Genomic DNA, 12,937 nt, shown 5'->3' on the forward strand with positions numbered 1-12,937 from the left:
AAAATAGTGATTGACAGAATTCTCTAGTCACCATCACCAAGTTAGTAGAACTTCGTGATGAACTATATTATGCAAGGGATGATGAAAACGATTCCCGAGCTTTTCATGATGATGAAATCGATGAAGGTAGAAATCAAGAAAGAGCATCAAGTGTTGATGATTAACAAGATCACTAGTTTCAAGAAAAGGGCAAAGGGAAAGAAAGGGAACTTCAAGAAGAACGGCAAGCAAGTTGCTGCTCAAGTGAAGAAGCCCAAGTCTGGTCCTAAGCCTGAGACTAAGTGCTTCTACTTCAAAGGGACTGGTCACTGGAAGCAGAACTGCCCCAAGTATTTGACGGATAAGAAGGATGGCAAAGTGAACAAAGGTATATTTGATATACAGATTATTTTACTAGTGTTCGTAGCAACCCCTTAGTATTTGATACTGGTTCAGTTGCTAGGAGTGGTAACTCAAAACGGGAGTTGCAGAATGAACAGAGACTAGTTAAGGGTGAAGTGACGATGTGTATTGGAAATGGTTCCAAGATTGATATGATCATCATCGCACACTCCCTATACTTTCGGGATTAGTGTTAAACCTAAAATAAATGTTATTTAGTGTTTGCGTTGAGCATGAATATGATTGGATCATGTTTATTGCAATACGGTTATTCATGTAAGTTAGAGAATAATTGTTGTTCTGTTTACATGAATAAAACCTTCTATGGTCATACACCCAATGAAAATGGTTTGTTGGATCTCGATCGTGGTGATACACATTTTTATAATATTAAAGCCAAAAGATGCAAAGTTAATAATGATAGTGCAACTTATTTGTGGCACTGCCGTTTAGGTCATATTGGTGTAAAGCGCATGAAGAAAATTCATGCTGATGGGCTTTTGGAATCATTTGATTATGAATCAGTTGATGCTTGCGAACCGTGCCTCATGGGAAAAATGACTAAGACTCCATTCTCCGGAACAATGGAGCAAGCAACTGGCTTATTGGAAATAATACATACTGATGTATGCGATCTGATGAGTGTTGAGGCTTGAGGCGGGTATCGTTATTTTCTGACCTTCACAGATGATTTGAGCATATATGGGTATATCTACTTGATAAAACATAAGTCTGAAACATTTGAAAAGTTCAAAGAATTTCAGAGTGAAGTGGAAAATCGTCGTGACAAGAAAATAAAGTTTCTACGATCTGATCGCGGTGACAAATATTTGAGTTACGAGTTTGGTCTTCAATTAAAACAATGTGGAATAGTTTCACAAAATCATGCCACCTGGAACACCAAAGCATAATGGTGTGTCCGAACGTCATAACCGTACTATTATTGGATATAGTGCAATCTATGATGTTTATTACCGATTAACCACTATAGTTTTGAGGTTATGCATTAGAGACAACTACATTCACGTTAAATAGGGCACCATCTAAATCCGTTGAGACGACACCGTATGAACTATGGTTTGGCAAAAACCTAAGCTGTCATTTCTTAAATTTTGGGGCTACGATGCTTATGTGAAAAAGTTTCAACCTGATAAGCTCAAACCCAAATTGGAGAAGTGCGTCTTCATAGGATACCCAAAAGAAAATGTTGGGTACACCTTCTATCACAGATCCGAAGGCAAGATATTCATTGCTAAGGATGGATCCTTTCTAGAGAAGGAGTTTCTCTCGAAAGAAGTGAGTGGGAGAAAAGTAGAACTTGATGAGGTAACTGTACCTGCTCCCTTATTGGAAAGTAGTTCATCACAGAAATCTGTTCCTGTGACTACTACACCAATTAGTGAGGAAGCTAATGATGATGATCATGTAACTTCAGATCAAGTTACTACCGAACCTCGTAGGTAAACCAGAGTGAGATCCGCACCAGAGTGGTACGGTAATCCTGTTCTGGAGGTCATGTTACTTGACCATGACGAACCTACAAACTATGAGGAAGCGATGATGAGCCCAGATTCCGTGAAATGGCTTGAGGCCATGAAATCTGAGATGAGATCCATGTATAAGAACAAAGTATGGACTTTGATTGACTTGCCCAAAGATCGGCGAGCCATTGAGATTAAATGGATCTTCAAGAGGAAGACGGACGCTGATAGTAGTGTTACTATCTACAAAGCTAGAATTGTCGCAAAAAGGTTTTCGACAAGTTCAAGGTGTTGACCACGATGAGAATTTCTCACTCGTATCTATGCTTAAGTCTGTCCGAATCATGTTAGTTGTTGCCGCATTTTATGAAATCTGGCAAATGGATAAACAAAACTGCATTCCTTAATAGGATTTATTAAAGAAGAGTTGTATATGATGCAACCAGAAGGTTTTGTCGATCCTAAAGGTACTAACAAAATATGCAAGCTCCAGCGATCCATCTATGGACTGGTGCAAGCATCTCGGAGTTGGAATATATGCTTTGATAAGTTGATCAAAGCATATAGTTTTATACACACTTGCGGTGAAGCCTGTATTTACAAGAAAGTGAGTGGGAGCACTACAACATTTCTGGTAAGTATATGTATGACATATTGTTGATCGGAGATGATGTAGAATTATTCTGCAAAGCATAAAGGAATGTTTGAAAGGAGTTTTTTCAAAGAAAGACCTCGGTGAAGCTGCTTACATATTGAGCATCAAGATCTATAGAGATAGACCAAGACGCTTGATAAGTTTTTCAATGAGTACATACCTTGACAAGATTTTGAAGGAGTTCAAAATGGAACAGTCAAAGAAGGAGTTCTTGCCTGTGTTACAAGGTGTGAAGTTAAGTAAGACTCAAAACCCGACCACGGCAGAAGATAGAGAGAGAATGAAAGTCATTCCCTATGCCTCAGCCATAGGTTCTATAAAATATGTCATGCTGTGTACCAGACCTATTGTATACCCTGCCCTGAGTTTGGCAAAGGAGTACAATAGTGATCTAGGAGTAGATCATTGGACATTGGTCAAAATTATCCTTAGTGGAATAAGGATATGTTTCTCGATTATGGAAGTGACAAAAGGTTCGTCATAAAGGGTTACGTCGATGCAAATTTTGACACTGATCCAGATGACTCTAAATCTCAATCTGGATACATATTGAAAGTGGGAGCAATTAGCTAGAGTAGCTCTCTACAGAGCATTGTTGACATACAAATTTGCAAAATACTTACGGATCTGAATGTGGCAGACCCATTGACTAAACTTCTCTCACAAGCAAAACATGATCACACCTCAGTACTCTTTGGGTGTTAATCACATAGCAATGTGAACTAGATTATTGACTCTAGTAAACCCTTTGGGTGTTGGTCACATGTCGATGTGAACTATGGGTGTTAATCACATGGTGAGGTGAACTATTGGTATTAAATCACATGGCGATGTGAACTAGATTATTGACTCTAGTGCAAGTGGGAGACTGGAGGAAATATTCCCTAGAGGCAATAATAAAGTTATTATTTATTTCCTTATATCATGATAAATGTTTATTATTCATGCTAGAATTGTATTAACCGGAAACATAATACATGTGTGAATACATAGACAAACAAAGTGTCACTAGTATGCCTTTACTTGACTAGCTCGTTAATCGAAGATGGTTGTGTTTCCTAGCCATAGACATGAGTTTTCATTTGATTAACGGGATCACATCATTAGGAGAATGATGTGATTGACTTGACCCATTCCGTTAGCATAGCACTTGATCGTTTAGTTTGTTGCTATTGCTTTCTTCATGACTTATACATGTGCCTATGACTATGAGATTATGCAACTCCCGTTTACCGGAGGAACACTTTGTGTGCTACCAAACGTCACAACGTAACTGGGTGATTATAAAGGTGCTCTACAGGTGTCTCCGAAGGTACTTATTGGGTTGGCGTATTTCGAGATTAGGATTTGTCACTCTGATTGTCGGAGAGGTATCTCTGGGCCCACTCGGTAATGCACATCACTATAAGCCTTGCAAGCATTGCAACTAATGAGTTAGTTACGGGATGATGTGTTACGGAACGAGTAAAGAGACTTGCCGGTAACGAGATTGAACTAGGTATTGAGATATCAACGATCTAATCTCGGGCAAGTAACATACCGATGACAAAGGGAACAACGTATGTTGTTATGCGGTCTGACCGATAAAGATCTTCGTAGAATATGTAGGAGCCAATATGGGCATCCAGGTCCCGCTATTGGTTATTGACCGGAGACATGTCTCGGTCATGTCTACATAGTTCTCGAACCCGTAGGGTCCGCACGCTTAAAGTTTCGGTGACGATTGTATTATGAGTTTATGTGATTTGATGTACCGAAGGTAGTTCGAAGTCCCGGATGAGATCGGGGACATGACGAGGAGTCTCGAAATGGTCGAGATGTAAAGATCGATATATTGGACGACTATATTCGGACATCGGAAAGGTTCCGAGTGATTCGGGTATTTTCGGGGGTACCGGGAGTTACGGGAATACAAGGAAGAAGTAATGGGCCTCATGGGCCAAGTGGTGGAAGAGAGGAGGCAGGGCGCGCGGCCCCCCTAGCCCAAACCGAATTGGACTAGGGGGGCGGCCCCCCTTTCCTCCTTTTCCTCCTTCTCCTTCCATCTCCTTCTCCTCCTTCCTTTCCTCTTCCTAGTAGGAGTAGGAAAGGGGAGTCCTACTCCTACTGGGAGGAGGACTCCTCCTGGCGCGCCCATAGAGGGCCGACCGGCCTCCCTCCTTGCTCCTTTATATACAGGGGCAGGGGGCACCTCTAAACACACAAGTTGATCAGTTGATCTCTCCCAGCCGTGTGCGGTGCCCCCCTCCACCATATTCCACCTCGGTCATATCGTAGCGGTGCTTAGGCGAAGCCCTACGTCGGTAGCAATATCATCACCGTCACCACGCCGTCATGCTGACGGAACTCTCCCGTGAAGCTCTGCTAGATCGGAGTTCGCGGGACGTCATCGAGCTGAACGTGTGCTGAACTCGGAGGTGCCGTGCGTTCGGTACTTGGATCGGTCGGATCGTGAAGACGTACGACTACATCAACCGCATTGTGCTAACGCTTCCGCTTTCGGTCTACGAGGGTATGTGGACAACACTCTCCCCTCTCGTTGCTATGCATCACCATGATCTTGCGTGTGCGTAGGAATTTTTTTGAAATTACTACGTTCCCCAACACCGGTGGCATTCCTCCTTTGCTGAAAAAACCGGTCATGGCTCGCTAGTTTCTCTGCAATGCGCCTGAACAACTCGGTGCTCATCCTAAACCGGCGACGAAAGTACGACTCCGGGTATGTGGGATTCTCCACGAAATAGTGCCTCATCAATCTGTTATGGGCATCGATCCTATCCCTCCAAATTTTCTGTCGACCCATAACCAAACCACCGTGCTTCGGTTTTTTTATTGATATGCATAGCTAGGATCATTGCAAGATCCTCCTCCTCTTCCATATCAAATTCTTCTTCGGAAGAATCACACGACGAACTCATCTACAATGTTCAATACTATGCTATAAAAACTAGAATCAACATGCACCAAATTCATGACGTTTGAGCAGTACATACCTTGCAGGCGTTTTGTCGAACACCTTGGGGCGCCGAGCGGCAGCGAGCGCTCGGGCGCTGTCCGTCGGACGACGGATGCGCGCGAGGGGCGGCGGGACTAGATGGGGGGGCGGAGAAGCCGCCGCGGCGCGGGGATAGGCCGAGGAAGCGCTGGAACGGTCGCCGGGTGGCACGGGCAGCGACGGCGGCGCGGCTGGATGGAGGGTGGGAGTTGCGAGCGAGCGTGCGAGAGTCAAGCGCGCCGGAGCGGGCGCAACAAATAAGCGGTGCGTGATCCCGTTTCGGCCCGCGCGCTGAACTAGATATGCCGCGCGCGCTGTTTTTGCGCGCCCGCTGGAGCCACTATATCGGTTGCGCGCGCGCTAAAACGAGCAATTTTGCGGCGCGGCGCTAGTTTGGCGCGGCTGTTGGAGATGCTCTTAAAAGATAAATATCATCCCTTGCAGTCATGACCATCGATGGTATATAGTACTATAGTTACGTGGAGGAGCTTCTCCCGCACACAACCTCGCAAACAATGGAGACGGATGTGGCACATTGATGTCATTGTGAGACCCGAAAATCCCAAAGAAAGAGTGTCAATTCCAGAGGTCTTGTGATGCAACTGCTTCAAGAATCATGATGGGCTTCTTGCAATGGTCCTAATATTGCCCTTTAGAGCATATGGGAAATTCTTTCATTGCCATGCAGTGCATGTAATCCAAGGATCCGAGCATACCTAGCTATCCTCTGACTTCCGACAGTGCCATGAGTCGTGCGGTGTCTTTGGCAGTTGGTTTTCTCAAGTACTCTAGTCCAGACACCTTGGCTTCGAGACATGTGTTTGGTCTACATTCAGGGGGCGGTGGAGGTCCGGCAAGGTCTGGACGGCAAAGTGGTTGGTGCAGCGGCGACATCGGTCTAAGACTATGCAGACAGAGAGGAAGGGGAAGGGACGAAGCGAGAAAAGCGGGGCTCTAGGTGGGTTTTTGGCTAAATCCAGAATGTGGGACACCTACGTGGCGTCTGCTCGGACATTCGCAAAGCTCCGCCAGCTATGCTTCTGGTTTGCGAGAATTCAAACGTGCAGACTGGTTTGTGGACGTTTGACGTACGACAATGGATGACACAAAGCGTTCGGACCACATACCCGAATATTAGCGGCATTTTGATGGACAAGTTGGAGATGCCCTTAGGGATTGGAGCTAAACAATGGAGAGCTGCACGCATATCACCTTGGCTGCTTGATTTCTTTTTCTTTTTAGTTCACCTTGGCTGCTTGGATTTCTTTTTCTTTTTGGTTAAACTGGACAATCTTTTTATTATCAGTTTTAGGGACTCTTTGATTTAAATGATTTTAGAAATTTCTCCTATATTGTTTTTTTATTTGTATGATGAATCCCGTGGATATTTTTTTCTAAGAAATCAATTGCAGTACATTTAATAGGAAACTAGAAGGTAAGGCGCGCTTTGCTGCGCTGCTTGTTTTGTAGCGTAGCCACCTTAATTTTTTTAATGTGTTGCCATTGGGTTCTCATGTACCATATACTTTCTTCGTTTCTGAATATAAGTCTTTGTAAAGATTCTACTATAGACTACATGCGAAGCAAAATGAGTGAATCTACACTTTAAAATGCATCTATATACATCCGTATGTTGTCCACAGTGAAATCTCTACAAAGACTTATACTCATTGTGTTTCATAAGGCTACATAAAAACCAGTTTATAGATTCATGGTAACAGGCAATAATAAACAATGCCAAAATGTTCATAGCACATTAGCAGTAAACAACACATCTAATGATTCTATTTTTGCAGGACCTAACCACCCTGCTAGAAACAGTCAATTATGGTGAAACAATTACAATGAATGTATATAGGGAAGTTGCTCACCAGCTTTTCTGTATGACCAAACTATATGCCTAAATCATAGAAATACAGGACTTGCTTGCTGTACGACCAACTATATGCCCAAATCATAGAAATACAGGACTTACTTGCTGCTACCATCCCAACATTGCAGAAAGGAGACATATGTATTCACAACTTCACTGATGAGCACGTCTTCACCAGATGTTGACATTTCTCTGCTAGAACTTAGAATAGCAACTCTATATAGTAAACTTTTATAGCATGTTTGCCAAAATGACGAATAACATGTAGCATAGTCCAGCATACATGACCGATTTTCATCGACCTTACAATCAACACTATTGTAAGCATGACTTCCCTTCATGAGTTAGAGATCGTCCAACATGGTAAGGCCACTAAACTATCTCAATCAATTTTCAAAACAGCACATGTAGAATAAGAAGTTCACCAATGCACTATTAAACCACGTGTATGGATATAAATTGTGTTTTCCATGACTGCATTTTGTGCCACGGAGCTACATTCAGCTTGTTCATGGAGTGAATCTGAATAACATTGGACTCTGTTATACATACCTATTGTTGACCTGCAAATTTGCTCACGGGGCTAAAAATAGTAACATCAAATTATGTAGACCAAGCTAAGCATATAAACTTCATTTACTGAAGCAACACACGGGGTAATAGCAGAAGGAAAGTCTAATTGCGACATTCATACCATTGTGCATAAGTTACTCATATTCATAGTTCTTGTTCTTTCATATGCAAAGTCATTTGCCTGCATGTTTTACCTTTGATTTCCCTACCTTTATTTCTGAAACTATTGGATCTTATTTATCAGAAGTTCAGAACCTTGTCTGCGTAGTTATAAACATCTTATTTCTGAAACTTGTTGCTCTACTTTATTAGGACCTTGTTTGCTACTCCCTCCGTCCCATAATATAAGAGCATTTTTTACACTACACTAGTGTCAAAAACGCTCTTATATTATGGGACGGAGGGAGTAAGTTATAAAATTTATATGAAAATATCAGTAATTTTAACCGGAGCTCTACAATATATATAGAGAAAAATAATATGACAAACAAAGAATGAGACATGAATGCTATTATGAACACACGATATATATGCAGATGTCGATAATCTCTTCTTTAGAAACATCACTCAGAACTGGAGCTTTAAATATGACCGTAGAAGCATGAGCCTCCAGTCCTTCTGAACTTTCTTTTAAACTCAACTTCTAAGCTTTTTAGTTTACTGTGATTATCTCTTTGTCAGATATACACACATTGATTTCTCAAATAATCAACCTGACTGGCTGGCCAACTGCCATCCAACATCACCACTGTTAGACTACTGTATTCTGTACGTATAAGGTAGAGTAGTGTAGTGAGCGTGTGTGCAGTTTTCCCACTAAGCACACACGTCCTCCTTCACGATCATGGCCAGCCCACGATCATCATCGTGGCCTCGTGCCTCTCCCTCTGTAACGCTATATGTATGCCTGAGATCACTGAATCAAGTGTGGTTCAATCTCCTTCCCTAAAACATGGTATCAGATGCGCAGGACTCCAACCCCTTTGCGCCTGTGCCACCTTCCCCTTCCGCTGCCATGGACGGCAACCCCGTCCCCTCTCCCACCTCCTCCGACGACGGTGACCACGCTGCCGGCGTCCTCCAGAACGCCGCCCTTGTCGACCTCCCCAACGCCCTCCTCCCACCTCCGCGCGCCTTCCCAGCGTCCGTTCTTTAGACCATCGATATTCGCCACCATGTCCCGATCACTCTCGATCTCCACGCCGGCAACTACGCGCAGTGGCGCCGCTTCTTCCACACCATTGTGGGCATGTTCGGCATCCGCGACCACATCCTCGCCGACGCTGCGCCGGGCCGCCGTGACCCCGAGTGGGTCATGATCGACCACTGCGTGGTTCACTGGCTCTACGCCACGATCTCGCCGGAGCTGCTCGACGCCGTCATGCAGCCCGAGGATACGGCGGCCGTGCTTTGGGCTGCGATCGAGGCGATTTTCCACGACAACCAGCTCTCCCGCGCCGTGTACGTCGACGCCGAGTACCACGCCCTTGTGATCATGCAGTACTGCACGCGTCTGAAGACATTCGCCGACCAGCTTCGCGATCTCGGCCAGCCCGTCTCCGAGACCCAGCAGCTCTTCAACATGATTCGTGGGCTTGGGTGCCAGTACCACGGCGCCATACCTCACCTTACCTCACGCGTGCCCCTGCCCAGTTTTCTGCAGGCCCGCTCGTTCTTGCTGCTGGAGGAACACCGTGCCAAGCAGACGGCGCGCATTCAGCACGCCCATGCCATGGTGGCCGGGCGCATCACGCCGTCCACCCCCCCCCCCCCGTCCGCCCCCAACGCTGCCCCGCCAGCCGACTCCAGCGCTGGCCGTGGGCGTGGCCGCGGCAGTCCGAGGGCGTCTTCCTTGACCACTCCACCGCCAATCCGTCCGCCTGCTCTTCCGGGACAGGCCCCCGGCGCCAACTCCTGGACTGGCCTGGTGCAAGCCTGGCCCATGCCCTGGCGCGCGCCCGGTGACGGCGTTCTTGGACCCCGCCCCGGCATCCCTCCGCAGCAGGCCTTCTTCGTCGGGCCGGCTGCGCCATCGAACCCACCCGGCTATGGTGCCTACGGTGCCCCTCCCGGCTACGGCTACGGCTCCCCCGGCGCTAGCTCCAGCACCGCGCCACCGCCGGCGCAGCCCCAGCCCTGGGACATGGGGCCACTGCACACGGCCCTGCAGGCCGCATCCACCTCAGCTCTGTCTGTGGGAAGCACCTCCGACTGGTACCTCAACTCTGGCGCGACGGCGCACATGACCGCCAATCCTGGTACCCTCCACTCCCTTTCTCCTAATTCCTCTCCCAATCAGATCGTGGTCGGCAATGGCGGTCGTCTCCCGATCACGCACACCGGCCACGGCTCTCTGATCACCACCAATTCTCCACTCGTTCTTCGCAATGTTTTGCTTTCTCCCTCTCTTATCACCAATCTGCTGTCTGTTCGGCAACTTACACGTGAGAATCCTGTCTCTGTCGAGTTTGATGAATTTGGCTTCTCTGTCAAGGACATCCGCACCTGCCAGGTGATCCGGCGCTGTGATTCCACTGGAGACTTGTACCCCGTCATGCCCTGCGGTGCGCCGTCCTCCTCACCTCCGTTCGCCGGTGTCGCTTCCGTGGAGTTGTGGCATCAGCGGCTCGGCCATCCTGGAGACGACGCACTTCGACGGGTGCTACACCAGTTCCCCTTCACCTGCGCGCCCTCGGCTCCGCACACCTGCCACGCCTGCAGACTGGGCAAACATGCCCGTCTGCCATTTTCTTCTTCATAGAGTCCTAGTTATTTTCCTTTTCAGCTCTTGCATTTAGATGTTTGGACTTCGCCTGTAGCTAGTGTGTCTGGCTTCATGTACTACCTGGTTGTACTCGACAGTTGCACGCATTACGTTTGGACTTTCCCTTTGCGTCATAAGTCTGATGTGCTCTCTGTTCTTACTGCTTTCTACGCCTACGTTCAGACACAGTTCGAGCGGCCTGTCCTTGCTTTTCAAACTGATAATGGCAAGGAATTCGACAGTCTCGCTGTTCGATCGCTCCTTTCCAAGCACGGCACTGTCTTCCATCTCTCCTGTCCGTACACCAGCCAGCAAAACGGCAAGGCCGAGCGCATGCTGCGCACCTTGAACGATAGCGTGCGCTCTCTGCTCTTTCACGCCTCTATGCCGGCGCGTTTTTGGGCGGAAGCCCTTGGCACTGCAACTCTCCTCCTCAACTACTAACCATGCTCCACTTCCTCGCCACGGTCACCGCATGAACTGCTTCTTGGTACGGCCCCTGACTACTCCACTTTGCGCGTGTTTGGTTGCCTCTGCTACCCAAACACTTCTTCTACCTCGCGCCACAAACTCGATCACCGGTCCGTAGCTTGCGTGTTCTTTGGATATCCACCAAATCATCGCGGTTATCGTTGTTACGATCCCCGCACCCGACGAGTTCTCACTTCCCGCCATGTTCGTTTTCATGAGACTCAATTCCCCTTTGTTGCCGCTTCTGATCCGCCCGCCGTCAGCGCTCCACCAGCTCCACGCTACGTCCCCGCGCCCCTGCAGGCTCCCGTAGCTGCTCCTACGCCGCCCTGTGACGCAAGCTCGCCTGACTCTGTTGAGTCCGGCCCTCCTGCCTTACACCAGCGCGCGGGCGCCGCTGGTTCAAGCTCGGCCACGCGATCATCATCCAGCGGCTCCGCCTCTTCCTCATCGGGCGCGACTCCTCCGGGTTTAAGCTGCGCCGCCGGATCGCCATCCAATGGCTCTGCCTCGCCTTCATCGCGCGCCACTCCTTCAAGTTCAAGCTGCACCGACGGATCTGCATCAGGCGGCCCTGATTTAAATCCGGCCGCTCCCGCGCAGCGCGCGGTCGTCCCCGCCAGCTCTTCTTCATCCACAGCTGGCGGCTCGCGGATCACCACGCACGCTCAGGCTGGCGTGTTCCGTCCGTACATGTGCTACGCCGACGACTACGCCTGTGTCGCCTCCATTAACACCTCGCCGGACGTCTCTCCGCTTCCCCGTTCCGTTCGCGATGCTCTTCGCGATCCGAACTGGGTCTCCGCCATGCGCGAGGAGTTCGCCGCGCTCGTCAGCAACCGCACGTGGGAGCTGGTGCCCCGCCCTCCGCGCGCTAACATCACCGGCAAATGGGTTTTCAAGCACAAGACGCGCTCCGATGGCTCCCTCGAGCGCTACAAAGCGCGGTGGGTCGTCCGCGGGTTTCGCCAGCGCGCCGGCGTCGACTACGGCGAGACTTTCTCCCCTGTCGTGAAGCCGGCGTCCATTCGCACTGTGCTCACCCTCGCCGCCTCCCGTGGGTGGCCCGTTCGGCAACTCGACGTCAAGAACGCCTTCTTGCATGGCACACTCCAGGAGGAAGTTTTCTGTCTGCAGCCTGCAGGTTTTGTCGACGCGAGCAAACCCGACCACGTCTGCCGGCTCACCAAGTCCCTCTGCGGGCTCAAGCAAGCGCCGCGCGCATGGTTCCTTCGCTTCGCCAGCTTCCTCGCCACCCTCGGCTTCACCGCCACACGCTCGGACAGCTCCCTCTTCATCCTCGCGTCCGGCGCCGACGCCGCCTATCTACTGCTCTATGTGGACGACATCGTCCTCACGGCGAGCTCGGCTGCCTTCCTTCAAAGGATCATCGCCAAACTCACGCACGAGTTTTCCATGAAGGACCTGGGAGCGCTCCACTACTTCCTTGGCATACGGGTGACGCGCACCGCTGCTGGCTTCTTCCTCTCGCAGGCCCAGTACGCCGAGGACATCCTTGAGCGGCATGGACACTTGCAAGGCTGCGCCTACACCAGTTGACACCAAGGCCAAGCTCCCGTCATTCGACGGGCCCCGCGTCTCCGACCCCACCTCCTACAGAAGCCTCGCCGGAGCGCTGCAATACCTCACCATCACCCGTCCCGAGCTCGCCTACGCCGTCCTGCAAGTCCGCCTCCATATGCACGACCCGCGCGAGTGTCATCGCGCTCTCCTCAAGCGCGTG

The 12,937-nt window shown here is 48.8% G+C and overlaps 1 pseudogene; it reads left to right on the plus strand.

Moving 5' to 3' along the window:
* Positions 1–8,910: 8,910 nt before the first annotated feature.
* Positions 8,911–11,166, plus strand: LOC147974946 (uncharacterized; annotated as a pseudogene).
* Positions 11,167–12,937: the final 1,771 nt, after the last annotated feature.

The sequence above is a fragment of the Triticum urartu genome, chromosome 4A (genome assembly GCF_056163025.1).
Source record: "Triticum urartu cultivar PI428250 chromosome 4A, HENAU_Tu73, whole genome shotgun sequence".
Lineage (NCBI taxonomy): Eukaryota > Viridiplantae > Streptophyta > Magnoliopsida > Poales > Poaceae > Triticum > Triticum urartu.